Source organism: Oryctolagus cuniculus, chromosome X (genome assembly GCF_051225735.1).
Source record: "Oryctolagus cuniculus isolate XC-2025 breed Fujian yellow rabbit chromosome X, ASM5122573v1, whole genome shotgun sequence".
Taxonomy (NCBI): Eukaryota; Metazoa; Chordata; class Mammalia; order Lagomorpha; family Leporidae; genus Oryctolagus; species Oryctolagus cuniculus.
Genome location: NC_142888.1, coordinates 36667433 through 36681499, shown reverse-complemented (window position 1 = coordinate 36681499; position 14067 = coordinate 36667433). Strand labels below are relative to the sequence as shown.

General features: G+C 50.6%; 1 long non-coding RNA gene across 8 annotated transcripts in view; it reads right to left on the bottom strand.

Annotated features, from left to right (window-relative positions):
- Window positions 1-14067, bottom strand: part of LOC138847725 (uncharacterized) — a 37131-nt gene that overhangs the window by 16585 nt on the left and 6479 nt on the right. The gene's annotated exons all lie outside the window — the stretch shown is intronic.

Genomic DNA, 14067 nt, shown 5'->3' with positions numbered 1-14067 from the left:
TTCATTCTGGTCTCCCATATGGGTGGCAGGGGCCCATGTACTTGGGTCATCTTTTGCTGCCTTCCCAGGTGCGTTAGCAAAAAGCTGGATTAGAAATAGAGAAGCCTGGGGCCAGTGTTGTGGTTTGGTGGGCAAAGCTGCCACCTGGGACACCAGCATCCTGTAGGGGCACTGGTTCAAGTCCCAGCTGCTCCACTTCCTAGTTCTTGGACCCCTGCACTCATGCAGGAGACCCAGAAGAAATTCTTTTTTTTTTTTTTTTATTTTTGACAGGCAGAGTGGACAGTGAGAGAGAGAGAGAGAGAAAGGTCTTCCTTTTGCTGTTGGTTCACCCTCCAATGGCTGGCACATCGCACTGATCCGAAGGCGGGAGCCAGGTGCTTCTCCTGGTCTCCAATGCGGGTGCAGGGCCCAAGCACTTGGGCCATCCTCCACTGCACTCCCTGACCACAGCAGAGAGCTGGCCTGGAAGAGGGGCAACCGGGACAGAATCTGGCACCCCGACCGGGACTAGAACCCGGTGTGCCGGCGCCGCAAGGTGGAGGATTAGCCTATTGAGCCGCGGCGCCGGCCAGAAGAAATTCTTGACTCCTAGCTTTAACCTGGCCCAGCCCTGGCCATTGCAGTCATCTCGGGAGTGAACCCGTGAATGGAAAAATCTGTTTCTGTCTCTCCCTGTCTCTGTAACTGTGCCTTTCAAATAAATAAAAATAAATCTCAAAAAAAAAAGATAAATTTTTCAAAAAAGTGTAGCAGCCAGAACTCAAACCAGTGCTCTGATATGGGATGCCAGCCTCACAGGCAGCAGCTTAACCCACTGCTCCATAATGCTGGCACCAGTGTGAAGTTTAAATAATATGGAGTCGAGGCCAGCGCCGTGGCTCACTTGGTTAATCCTCCACCTGCGGCGCCGGCATCCCATATGGGCACCGGGTTCTAGTCCCAGCTGCTCCTCTTCCAGGCCAGCTCTCTGCTGTGGTCTGGGAAGGCAGTGGAGGATGGCCCAAGTGCTTGGGCCCTGTGCCCGCATGGAAACCAGGAGGAAGCACCTGGCTCCTGGCTTTGGATCGGCGCAGTGCGCCGGCCGTAGCGGCCATTTGGGGTGTGAACCAATGGAAGGAAGACCTTTCTCTCTGTCTCTCTCTCTGTCTATAACTCTACCTGTCAAATTAAAAATAATAATAATAATAATATGGAGTCAATACATGGAAAGCAGGAAGGATGGTTTCTGGTCCACATCAAGCTTTGCATATGTGTTTTCTGCCATCAACATCAGCAGCAACATCCTTGTCAATGTTATCATTATGAAAAATTGCTTTGGAATAATGGTAAACAAATGAAACAGCAGATTTAATGTCATGAAGATATTACCTCTCTCTAATCTCATAATTTTTTAATAAATGCATAGAAAAAGACTAAAAGGTATTATAGTACATATTACATGTTTTTCCATACATGTAAGACTCAGATAATTTTCAAGGAACATTCTTTTCACTGTTTTATTTGCTTTTTAGTCATTATTATAACTCAACCACTATTTCTATTGTAATTTTTCAAAAGTTTTTTCTGAAGACTGTTAAGTGTCTTGTTTTTTAAAGATTTATTTACTTGAAAGGAAGACATACAGAGAGAAAAGGAGGGAGGGGGAGAGAGAGATTTTCCACGTGCTGGTTCACTACCCAAATGGCCGCAACAGCCAGGGCTATGCCAGGCCAAAGCCAGGAGCCAAGAGCTTCTTCTGGGACTCCCATGTGGGTGTAGGGGCCCAAGCAACAGACAGGGCTGGGCCAGACTGGACTCTAAGCAGTGCCCCACAGGGGGTGCCCGCACTGCAGGGAGCATTGTAGACAGTGCCTTAACCAGCTATGCCACAAAGCCAGCCCCTACAAAATTATTTCTTGGATAAGTTGAGAAGAAAGGAAAAAAATGCATATTTGTTTTTTTATATTTATGTAATTGCCTTTACCTGTGATCAGGGGTGATTTGTTTCAGCCAGAAGAACTCCCTTTAGGCTTTCTCATAAGGAAGGTATGTTAGCAACAAGTTCTCTTTGTTTAATGGGAATGACTTTATTTTGTTTTCATGTTAAAGTGATAGTCTTCTGGATAAAGGAGTCTTAATTGACAGTATTTTTCTTTTTTAAAAAACACATATGAATCACTGTGTCATCCAGTTCCTATTCAGAAAAGCTCCAAAAAAAAAAAAAAAAGGAAGAAAAAGCTCTAGTCCATCTTTTATTTTTTTTATAAATTCCTGACATTACATAGCTAAACCTAAATGTATTAATATTCTTTTATGTTTCCATGACAAACAGAAAAATTCATGAACTAAAAAAAAAAAAACACCAAAACCATACAGAGAGAAGCTTATAAAACTAAATATGGATCTCAGCATTTACAGCTAAACAGAGAAAGGAATTAAAATGCTTTAATTTAAAAATCACAGGTGGATAACAAAGTGGGTAGAAACTGAAAGTTTACAGATGATTTAAAACTGGGAATTTCAGACTGTTTAGAAACTACACAGGCAGATCATGGGTGATGGAGAACAACAGAAAGGGATGATGCATGACTCTGCATCATTCTAGTGACGCCCCATGCCACCCATCTCTGAGGAAAATCTGCTGCTGATTAGATTTTTGAGGCAGGCTAATGCTTGCAGCAGATCCGAGTGAGTAACCTGCCTGTCAGTGTTTGCAATTTTGCTCTGCACCCCAGACATCTGATGAATCTCACTGATTTTGGTACGACAGAGTAACCTCAGTCCTTTTTTTTTTTTTTAAGATTTATTCATTTATTTGAAAGAGTTACAGAGGGAGGGAGGCAGAGAGAGAGAATCATCCAGATGTCCGCAACAGCCAGGGCTAGGCCAGACCAAAGCCAAGAGCCAGGAGCTTCTTCCAGGTCTCCCACATGGGTGGCAGGGGCCCAAGCACTTGGGCCATCTTCCACTGCTTTTCCCAGGCCATTAGCAAGGAGCTGGATCAGAAGTGAAGCAGTCAGGACTTGAGCCTGAGCCCATATGGGACGCTGGCCTTGCAGGCAGCAGCTTTACACCCTACACCACAGTGCTGCCAATCCTGTCCCTGTTCTTGGCTTCCCTTTCCCAGTGTGAAACCAACTAGGACAACATGGATAGGAGTCTGTTTGCAGCAGTGCTGCACCAGAGATGGAGCCTCTAGCCCACCACTGGGGGTTAGGCTGAAAGAGGGGAACCCTTGCGTCTTAGTTGCACTTGCCTAGAACATAGCTTCAACAACAGGCAGTTGGAAGAAAATGAGAAATGCCGATACCATCCCCTGCCTGAAATGATAGCTCTCATGCTGGGAGGCAGTGGGAAGAGGGAGCCCCTTTGCGCTCTTAGCTACACCAGTCTGGAGTGTAGTTTACTTCTTGCGAAGTAAAATATAAGAGGAAGGGAGCCAATGTTGGTTCAGACATCAGGAACTCACATGCCCTTCTGAGGCTGTGGTAGATTTCCTTGATAAATGTTTCTTCTTGGGGCCGGCACTATGGTGTAGCAGGTAAAGCTACCGCCTGCAGTGCCAGCATCCCATATGGGTGCCAGTTCGAGTCCCAGCTGCTCCTCTTCTGATCCAGCTCTCTGCTATGGCCTAGGTGAGCAGTAGAGGATGGCCCAAGTCCTTGAACCCCTGCCCCCGCGTGGGAGACCCAGGGGAAGCTCCTGGCTTCAAATCAGTGCAGCTCAGGCCATTGCAGCCAATTGAGGAGTGAACCAGCAGATGGAAGATCTCTTTCTCTCTATGTCTCTCCCTCTTTCTCTGTACCACTGCTTTTCAAATAAAGAAATAAATCTTTTAAAAAATTCAGTTTATAAAGGGCTATGGAGGGGCCAGTGCTGTGGTGTAGCAGGTAAAGCTGCCACCTGTGGTACTGGCATCCTGGCTGCTCCACATTCGATCCAGCTCCATCCTAATGTGCCTGAGAATGCAGTGGGGGATGGCCCAAGTCCTTGGGCCCCTACACCCATTTGGGAGACCCAGAAGAAGCTCCTGGCTCCTGGCTTCGAATCTGCCCAACTCAGGACTGTTGTAGCAGTTTGAGGAGTGAACCAGCAGATGGAAGATCTGTAATTCTGCTTTTCAGAAAAATAAACAAATCTTTTTTTAAAAAAAGATTGGAAATTTTGGTAGAAACTGCTTTGAGTCAGGGAGAGAATTGAAATATTCTCAACTTTGATATTTCCAATACATTAACATGTTATTTATTTGTGTTTGCTTTAATTTTTAACAGTGACTTGTAGATTTCTGTGTATATTTTATTCTTTTTAAAGATTTATTTATTTTGGGGGCCGGCGCTTTGGTGCAGCAAGTTAACGCCTTGGCCTGGAGCACCAGCATCCCATGTGGGCGCCAGTTCGAGACCTGGCTGCTCCACTTCCGATCTAGCTCTCTGCTGTGGCCTGGGAAGGCAGTGGAAGATGGCCCAAGTTCTTGGGCCCCTGTACCGGTGTGGGAGGCATGGAGGAGACTCCTGGCTCCTGGCTCCAGATCAGTGCAGCTCTGGCCATTGCGGCCAATTGTGGGGTGAACCAGCGGAGGGAAGACCTTTCTCTCTCTCTCTCTGCCTCTCCTCTCTCTGTGTAACTCTGACTTTCAAATAAATAAAACTTTAAAAAAAAGATTTATTTTTTTTTTATTTTCAGAAACCTGGAACTCCATCTGGGTCTCCCATGTGGGTGGCAGGGATACAAGTACTTGGGCCATCTTCCATTGGATTGTAGGCACATTAGCAGGATTGGAAGCAGAGTAGCTGAGACTGGAAGCAGTGTTCCAATATGGGATGCCAGCATTACAGGTGGCAGCTTACACTTCTGCACCACAATACCTGCCCTGATATAATTTTTATAAATCATAAATAATACTTGTTGGAGAAGATCTAGAGAAACTGCAATCATCATATATCCCTAGTGGGAATTCAAAATGCTGTAGCTGCTATGGAAAACAGTTTGGCATTTCCTCACAAAGTTAGACATAAGAGTTACCATATGACCTGGCTATTTTACTCCTAGGTATAGGCTAAGGAGAACTGAAAAAAAAATGTCCACTTTAAAACCTGCATACTAATGTTCCTAGTAGCATTATTCATGATAGTCAATGAGTACAAACAACCCAAATATCCATCAGCTAATGCATATATATATAAACCAAATGTGGTATTGCATCCATTTAATGGAATTTCATTCTGCCATAAAAAGAGTGGAGTAGTGATACGTGCTAGAATGTGGAGGAAACTTGAAATTATGGGCCCGGTGCTGTATAGTAGGTTAAGCCTCTGCCTGCGGTGCCAGCATCCCATATGGGCTCCACTTCTGATCCAGCTCTCTGCTAATAGCCTGGGAAAGCAATGGAAGATATCCTGAGTGCTTGGGCCCCTGCACCTATGTGAGAGACCCAGACGAAGCTCCTGGCTCCTGGCATTGGATTAGTGCAGCTCCAGCTGTTGCGGACATTTGGGGAGTTAACCAGTGGATGGAAGACCTCTCTCTCTCTCTCTCTCTCTCTCGCTCTAACTCTGCCTCTCAAATAACAAAATCTTCAAAAAAAGGAAACTTGAAAATTATAATGGTAACAGAAATCAGACACAAAAGATCGTCTATTCTATGATTCTATGTATATGAAATGTCCAGAATGATAAATCCATAAAGACAGAAAGCAGGGTAGTGAAAGACAAGGGGTGAGGGTAAGGGAGAATGGAAAAAGAATGCTAATTCCAAGTACTTTGTTCTGGAATTGGTTATCAGCGATTATTGCACTGAACTGTGCAGCTCTAAAAATGAATACTTTGGAATGCTTAATAAAGTAAAACATACTTTATTTTTATTTGACAGGTAGAGTTATATATAGAGAGACAGAGAGAAAGGTCTTCCTTCTGGTGGTTTACCCCCCCAAATGGCCGCTACCGCCAGCGCACTGCACTGATCTGAAGCCAGGAGCCAGGTGCTTCTTCCTGGCCTCCCACACAGGTGCTGGTGCCCAATCACCTGCACCACCTTCCACTGCCCTCCCGGGCCACAGCAGAGAGTTGGACTAGAACCTGGTGCCCATATGGGATGCCAGCGCTGCAGGCAGAGGATTAACCAAGTGAGCCACGGCGTAGGCCCCCAGTAAAACATACTTTTAAAAAGACCACATGCGAGCCGGCGCCGCGGCTCAATAGGCTAATCCTCCACCTTGCGGCGCCGGCACACCGGGTTCTAGTCCCGGTCGGGGCGCTGGATTCTGTCCCGGTTGCCCCTCTTCCAGGCCAGCTCTCTGCTATGGCCCGGGAGTGCAGTGGAGGATGGTCCAAGTCCTTGGGCCCTGCACCCGCATGGGAGACCAGGAAAAGCACCTGGCTCCTGGCTTTGGATCAGCGCGATGCGCTGGCCGCAGCGGCCATTGGAGGGTGAACCAACGGCAAAAGGAAGACCTTTCTCTCTGTCTCTCTCTCTCACTGTCCACTCTGCCTGTCAAAAAAAAAAAAAAGATTAAAAAAAGACCACATGCAACTGCACATATTTTTGGGAAACGTGGTCTTATTACACTAGCAGATAAGCTTTGTGAGTCCTGCTACTGTTAGCACAGTCACCACATTTAACCACTGTAGACAGTTTAGGTGATTCTTTGCCCATGTTTTCTGTATGTATATATGTCACATGCACACACACACACAGAGTACTCCCCAGTAAGAGCATGTCATGGCAGAAAGCTCTGTGGTGGTAAGGCTGGTTCCCTCCACTCTGTTTTAAGGGTAGAGGGTATTCAAAGGCATAATAATAACATAGCAGTTCTCATTTTGTCCTCCAATACTCGCTGGGAATTAATGGGCATTTATGCATACCCCCAAGTAGTTTCTTCCTGCTGTTGCTGTAACATAGCTCTTTGGAAGTGTAAACAATTCTTTAGGATACATCTTAGCACTGTGATTTCAAAGTCAACAATTCATTCCTTAAACAAACATCAGTGGAGCGCCTCCTGTGTGCCTGACACTGCTCCAAATGCTGGAGAAAAAGCACAGAATAAGACCAACAAATATCGCTCTTTCCAATGAACGGAAGAGGCAGAACACGAATGCCCAAAGAGGCCGTTACCTCTCCCTGCACAGTTGTGCCACCGATCTGCATGTCCACCACTGAGGCAGGGAGACGCTGGCCCTGGGCCAGCACACTCGGCACCACTTCTGGGGCAAGGACCTGCCACCGCAGGCTATGCCCTATCCCAGCCTCCACAGATCCTCAGAGTCTGCAACCCAATAGGATGCTACAGCAGAAATGAGACCATGGTGGAATGGTCCCCTAAGAGCATCCACAATGCAGCGGGAGATCCAGTGTGATGTTCTGGGAGGGGGAGGAGGGATAAGCTGAGGATGAAATGACCCGCTGGAAATGACCATCAAACTGCCAGATCTAGGTGAATCACCAGAGACGGCAGGGACGTGGAGGAGTGGCGGGAGGGGATGTCCTGGACAGAACGTACCATGAGAGGCTCAGATGAAGCAGTCTGCCTGGGAGATAGACTGGGAAGGGGAGCTCCTACCCGTAGTTCAGATAAAGCACTGTGTGCCAGGTGCAGCGGGCTGCCCACCACACACAGAGCTCCACGCCTCCACTTTCACCTCCCCAAAGGTCACCATGATCTCAGTTCTGGCTCCAGCCCAGATTTGTACAGATGCAAATCAAGCAGGAGCCACAGTCTAGGACAACGAAGCAAGTGAATGGCTCTCAGGTGGATGAGCTGGGCAGAGGCTAGGAACGATCCTAGCATCATCTGGATACAGGCAGGATTGCTGCTCCGTTCTCTCCCACGGAAGAGAATGTTCGCTGGCGTGGGGGTTGTCCTGCTTTGGGAGTTCATAGTTGCACATTTGGAGCATAAAGTGGTGGAGGTGGAGAGGAAAGTGGAGGGTCAGAATTGTGAGTCACACATGTTCCCTGGGGGACTAAAGGCCAGGAACCTCTGTCCTGGAACCTCAGCCAGCTTATAGGTACAAGCAGCCAAAATACTGCCTAGTGACTGGGATCACAGGTTTGCTCTATATTGTCTTCAGGCCTCTCCATCAGTTCTCATTGAGTAAAATGCTCATGGGAGGGGCCAGCTAAGCCTCTGCCTACAGTGCTGGCATCCCATATGATTGCCAGTTCAAGTCCCGGTGGCTCCACCTCTGATCCAGCTCCCTGCTAACAGTACCTGGGAAGGCAGCAGAAGATGGCCCAAGTACTTGAACCCCTGCACCCACGTGGGAGACCCGGATGGAGTTCAAGGATCCTGGCTTCACCTTGGCCCAGCCCAGGCTGTTGCAGGCATTTAGGGAGTGAAGACATCTGTTTGTGTCTCTCACTCTTTGTAACTTTCCCTTTCAAATAAATGTAACATTTCATAGCCACACTGAGAAAACCGTTTAGTTTCTGGCATCTGTCCACCAGCAGAACTGCAGGTCCCAGATGCGCAGTCAGAGGCCTCAAGACCCTTGTGCAGCACAGGTTCCAAAAGGGAGGCAGCAAGTCCCTCAACAAACAAGCACTTCCATGATGGGACTAAGGCAATGGGCAGGGGCAGATGTTTGGATGGTGTAGGCAAGTCGAGGGAAGGGGTTTCCCAAGTCAGTAAACCCTGACGGGGCCGGCAATGTGGTGAAGAGGGCTAAGCCTCCGCCTGCGGCACAGGCATCCCATATGAGCACCAGTTCAAGTCCCAGCTGCTCCTCTTCCGATCCACCTCTCTTCTATGGCCTGGGAAAGCAGGAGAACATGGCCCAAGTGATTTGGCCCGGTCACCTGTGTGCAAGCCCCAGAAGAAACTCCTGGCTCCTGGCTTTGGATCAGCCAAGCTCCAGCCACTGGGGCCATTTGGGGAGTGAACCAGCGTATAAAAGCCCTTTCTGTCTCTCCCTCTATCTGTAACACTCTCTAATAAATAAAATCTTTTTTTAAAAGAAAAAAACCTGTGTTCAGAGCTGAGCAGGTGCTTGAGAGGTGAGACTGGATTCCCATAGTCCTGGGGGACTGCAGATGCAGGGGATCAGAGATGGGCCAGTGTGTGTGCTCCCCAGCAGGAAGATGCCACCAGGTAGGCACACATTCACCTCTGTGCCCAGAGGCCATGCCTTGCAGCTGTGGTGCCCAACAGAAAATAGCCATGATGCAGTGCTGGCCTCCTGGGGGGCAACACAGGGAAACAGAGATCTGTGCTCCACTGTTTGGACAAAGCCCTCCAGCAAGTATAGAAACCTGACATTGCCATTCCTTTTACAACAGAATTTGGCATTGAGAGAAAGGGGCCAGGCCTGCTGCCTGGACACAGGGAGGCTGAGGGTCAGGGGTGAGTGGGGCAATGGCAATGTGGCATCTTCAGTGAGGTCTGTACCTTGTCATGGTGCCCATCACCGCCGTGCCAACAGCTGCCCCGCCTCTCCCTCTCCCTGCCTCTGACAAAGCATCTGCAGGGGTCCCAGTATTCAGGGTGGAGGAGGACAGAAGGAAACCAGCTGGCTGCACGCCTCCAAATTCCACATGCTCAGGAGGCAAAGCAGTGTCATCCAGGGCAAGCAGAAGTGGGTCCCGCGGTCCCGGGAGCTGCAGGAGGCCTGGTCCCAGTGGCTCCCGGACTGAGCAGCACAGAATCTACCTCCCCATGGAGCAGGAATTCAGTACAACAGCAGCACGGGCCTCAGGTGGGGGTCCCACAAACCCTCCAAACCTAAAGGGGTCCCCACTTTGGTGGGTAGAGGCTGGCACGGGTTCGGGACCAGAAGCTTTCCTCCCAGACCCAGCGCAGCAGTCACTCCCCAGAAATGGGCTCAGATGGCAGATGCGGGGGCTGCCTGCCCCTGGGGAGGGCAGAAGCTGCTCAGGTCCAGGAGGAGGGTTCTGACGGGGGCCGGGCACAAGGGATAAAGAAAAAGACCAGAATGGGCTGATTCTCAAGCCCCTCCCCCTGTCCCCATCTCTCGCTCTCATCCTGACTCCTCAGATGCCTGCTTCCTCGTGTGGCTCACCAGGCAAGGGACTCTGTCAGCATGGCTCCACCTGACATGTGCTCAGGTCATGAGGACTTCATGGGGCCTACAACACTGACCTTGGAGCTCCAAGCAATGTCAGGCTGCAAGGTCCCTAAGCTCTTGCAGGATCTGCATCCAGGACGTGCGGTCTGATCTGTGGGGAGCTTGTGGCCGTGGGTGAGAGGGCTCTGGGCAGATGAGGGGTCTCTCTCCAAGTGTCTGTAGCTTTCTGATCTGCGCTGGGTGCCGAGTCTCGGGTGGAAGAGATCTGGGCGGATCTCCCTCTGCACCTCAGGAATTGGCTTTGAGCTCTGCTGAGGGGCAGCATGGACAATGTGATGTACTGGAGCCCCTAGGGCTTCTGTTGTCCCACACCTGGAGGTCACAGAGGTTTCTGGAACACAGGATGGGAGGTGGCTGACCGGCGGGAGTGCTGGCACCTGTGACTTCTCTGACTTGCTTTTAAGTGTGCGTGACAGGAACGGAAGGGTTGACACCATCGCGGGCTGGAAGATTTGGGCAGTGTGGAACTGGCTACCACATGGGCCAATCTCTTCCAAGTCCCTTGCACACAAGGTCATGGACGAGGTCTCACTGTCCCAGGCCAGGCCTCTCAGCTGTTCACGTGTCTGCATCCCAGGCTGGCGCTCCAGGATTTTGCACACTGCTGCACCCAAGGTGTGATGTGGGTGAGCTACTGGGTTTCTCCACCACAGGGACTGAAGTCCCTAAAACGCATGTGGGCTGCACCGTAGGATCTGGGGTCTCTGAGATGCTTCCTGTCTCTGCCTCACCGCTGAGCTCTCTGAGTTGTCTCCATTCCATCCCTTGTTGAGATCTCACCGGCTCTCTCCTAGGTGGTATCTGGGTTGGGAGAGATGCTGGGGGAGTTGGGGTTTGGAAGCCCACAGTGTGAGGTCCCCGAGGGTCTGGGAGTCTGTGTCCAGTGCTCCATGATGCTGACCAGCGCTGGACAAATGCCCTTCTCGTGGACAAGTCATCTGTGCACATACTCCCCTTCCCCTCTGAGCCCTGCTCGCTGGGGATGCCCCGCACTCAGTTCCCGGGCGTGCTGAGGACTGGGAGGACTCTCACCTCACAGGCCAGGGCACAGGGAGTCTCAAGGCAAGGGGCAAACGTGAGGGTGCCGCTTTCACCTCCTGACACTCCCTCTAATTCTGTAAGGCCACAGAGGACCTCTCAGAGGGCATGGAGGTGTTTCAATGCTGAGTCCCGGCAGCCCCCACAATATAGTACACAGAGTCTCTCCTGAGCAGCACATACGGGGTCACCCACAGCGGAGGGTCAGGCAGGGGACACTGAGCACGTCAGGAGCTGTCAGCTGACGCTGGAGTGAAACCTTCCCCCGTTCATGACACCAAGAAAAGGCTGAAAAGGAGAGTAAGAAACGAGGAATACGAGGCTGCACATGCTGACACTGGCCCGAGCCAATTCATCACCCACTAGTCTTCTCTTATTCAGGAACCGCCACAACCTGGCTTCTATTGCACATGCCGAGAAGGGAGCTGAGGGCCAAAGCAGAGACGAAACAGAATACATCCAAATTCCTGGAAACTCCCTGTGCTTGGCAATCAGTGCAGCCAGCACTGAGGGCTCCATCTTGTGGGAGAGCAAAGCCCCAGGCCAGGGTGTGGACCTAGTGGGGAAGAGACCCCTGCCCTCCGGCAACAGGCCCCTCTCCTCCTTGAGCCTCTGTCTGCAGGCACCCAGGCTCATCAATGCCAAATGCACAGATTCCCTGCCCGGGGTCTTGCAGGCACTGAGGGGAAGGGCAGGTGGGCTCCCCAAACCATCTCCGTAACACAGAAACTGCCTCCTGGGCTGGACCCTGAGGGCATCTGCTGGAAACAAAAGATGCAGGGGTCACAGTCACAGATCAGCCACCTGGGAGGAACCACATGAGCTGCAGGGGAAAAAGTGAAGTGAAGTGACCAGCCTAGGAAGCACAGGGAAAGGCACACTTTGCAGAGGAGGGAGCTGAGCAGATATCTGGGGTCAGCATATTTCAGCACATTCCAGGACCCAGGGAGCAGCTGGGAAACAGCGAGGCAGAGCCTGCCAGACGGACACACGTTGACAACCTATAGATGGCTCACCTGGGCAGCCAGGGGCCCAGGACCGTGTGCTGCACGGAAGGGGCCGCCTGTTGCCTCAGAGCAGCCACACGCACAGCTAGGAGGGGCTCAGACCTCCTGGGAGGGAGACAGCAGCAAGAGCAGTCAGAAAACAGCAGGGTTTGTTCAGAGAGCAAGGAGGACAATGGACAAGGCTGGCCAAGCTCAGCGGGACTGGACACAAGCGCCCATCTGTGGGATCATGCCCCTTGTCTCAGTGGACATCTGTGCTGTAGCCACACCACACACACCCTGCTCAGACAGCACCCTGGATTCACCCAGCCGGCCCCACGGAAGGTCTCATGGGGCCTACCACTGCCCTGCATGCTGACCTCCTGGGAAACTTTCTGTAATTGACTAGAGCAGCTGCACTGTGAGGCCAGGCCTCAGCCAAGTGCATTGCCCAATGTGCATTTAAAGAATTCAGTAGCCTCACTGATGACGAGTCCTGGAATCAGAGATGGGATGAAACAGAGTCCACCTCCCACATCCGAGGGAGACATTCTGAATATACTGATGTCCTTGTTAAACGGATCCTCCTGTGTCATCCTACTGCAGAGATAAGGGCTACACAAAGAGATGCAGGCTGCTGGCCAAGGCTCCAAGCTCAAAGTCCCTCGCTCACAGGAAACACATACTAAGTGCTGACTGGCAGCAAGTCTCTACCTAGGGGCCACCTTCAGACGCCGGGATTGCTTAGGGGTTACCGCTGTGGGCAGGTGAGCCCCACACAGACTTGGTGTGGGGAGAGCAATGGCAGGGTTTAATCTAGGTGCCTGGGAACAGAAGAGGGCGCCTGACCCCTCCTCACCTGACGGGTGGGCGCAGTGAGACAGACTTCCCAGGGCAGGGAGGCGTAGGAAACTGGCACTTTCTTACCCACAGTGTACTGCAAGAGAGTTGCAGAACAGTGGGGTCAACATGCACCAGCCACATCTCCTTTTCTCAGTCCACTGGCCACCAAACCAGCCTGGGGGTCAGGTCACTGTGCAGCCCCTAAAACACCTTCTGCGTCTGATGGCCTCCAAATCCTACCACCTCTTAGAAGGACAAAGGAGATGTGCCCTGGGACTGGGCTGGATTCCAAGGTCCCTACCAGGGCAAAGTGTCTCCCACAGGGGAGCCCTAGACACTGAAATCCTGCTCAGCCGTGAGCCCTGAGGCGAGGCTAGCCTTCACAGAGTGCCTCAGAACTCCTCAGGGTGGCCTTGTCCACTAGGAGCCAGACGTTCACAGGTGGACATGGTGCTGCAATCATGGGACAGTATCTGCATCTCCACAAGGGTCACTTAAGCAAAGTGTCCCGCCGTGAGTGGAACACGGCCTGCTGGAAGGAGGCACAGCCTGGGGTGATTCCAGATCCACACGTGTCGGCATCTGCAGCAGTGAGCTAACTGCTTTTCTGGCCGTTTACTCATCTGTAGAAGCAGGCTAGATGCTTGCCTCTCCGGGTCTTTTGGAAATAACAGTCCACGTGTGGTACACACTACAACCTTAATGGCTTTTTCTATACAAAGCTTTTATTTAATAAATATAAATTTCATAAGTACAACTTTTGGATTATAGCGGTTCTTCCCCCCATACCCGCCCTCCCACCCCCAAACCACACCACCTCCTACTCCCTCTCCCATCCCAGTCTTAAGATTCATTTTTAATTATCGTTATATACAGAAGATCAACTCTATACTAAGTAAAGATTTCAACAATTTGTACCCACACAGACGCACAAAGTATAATGTACTGTTTGAAGTCAAGTTTTACCGATAATTCTCATAGTACAACTCATTAAGCAAAGACATCCCACATGGGGAGCAAGTGCACAGTGAGTGCTCTTGTTAACAATTGACACTCTTATTTATGATGTCAGTGATCCCCCGAGGCTCTTGTCATGAGCTGCCAAGGCTATGGAAGCCTCTTGAGTCCACAAACTCCAA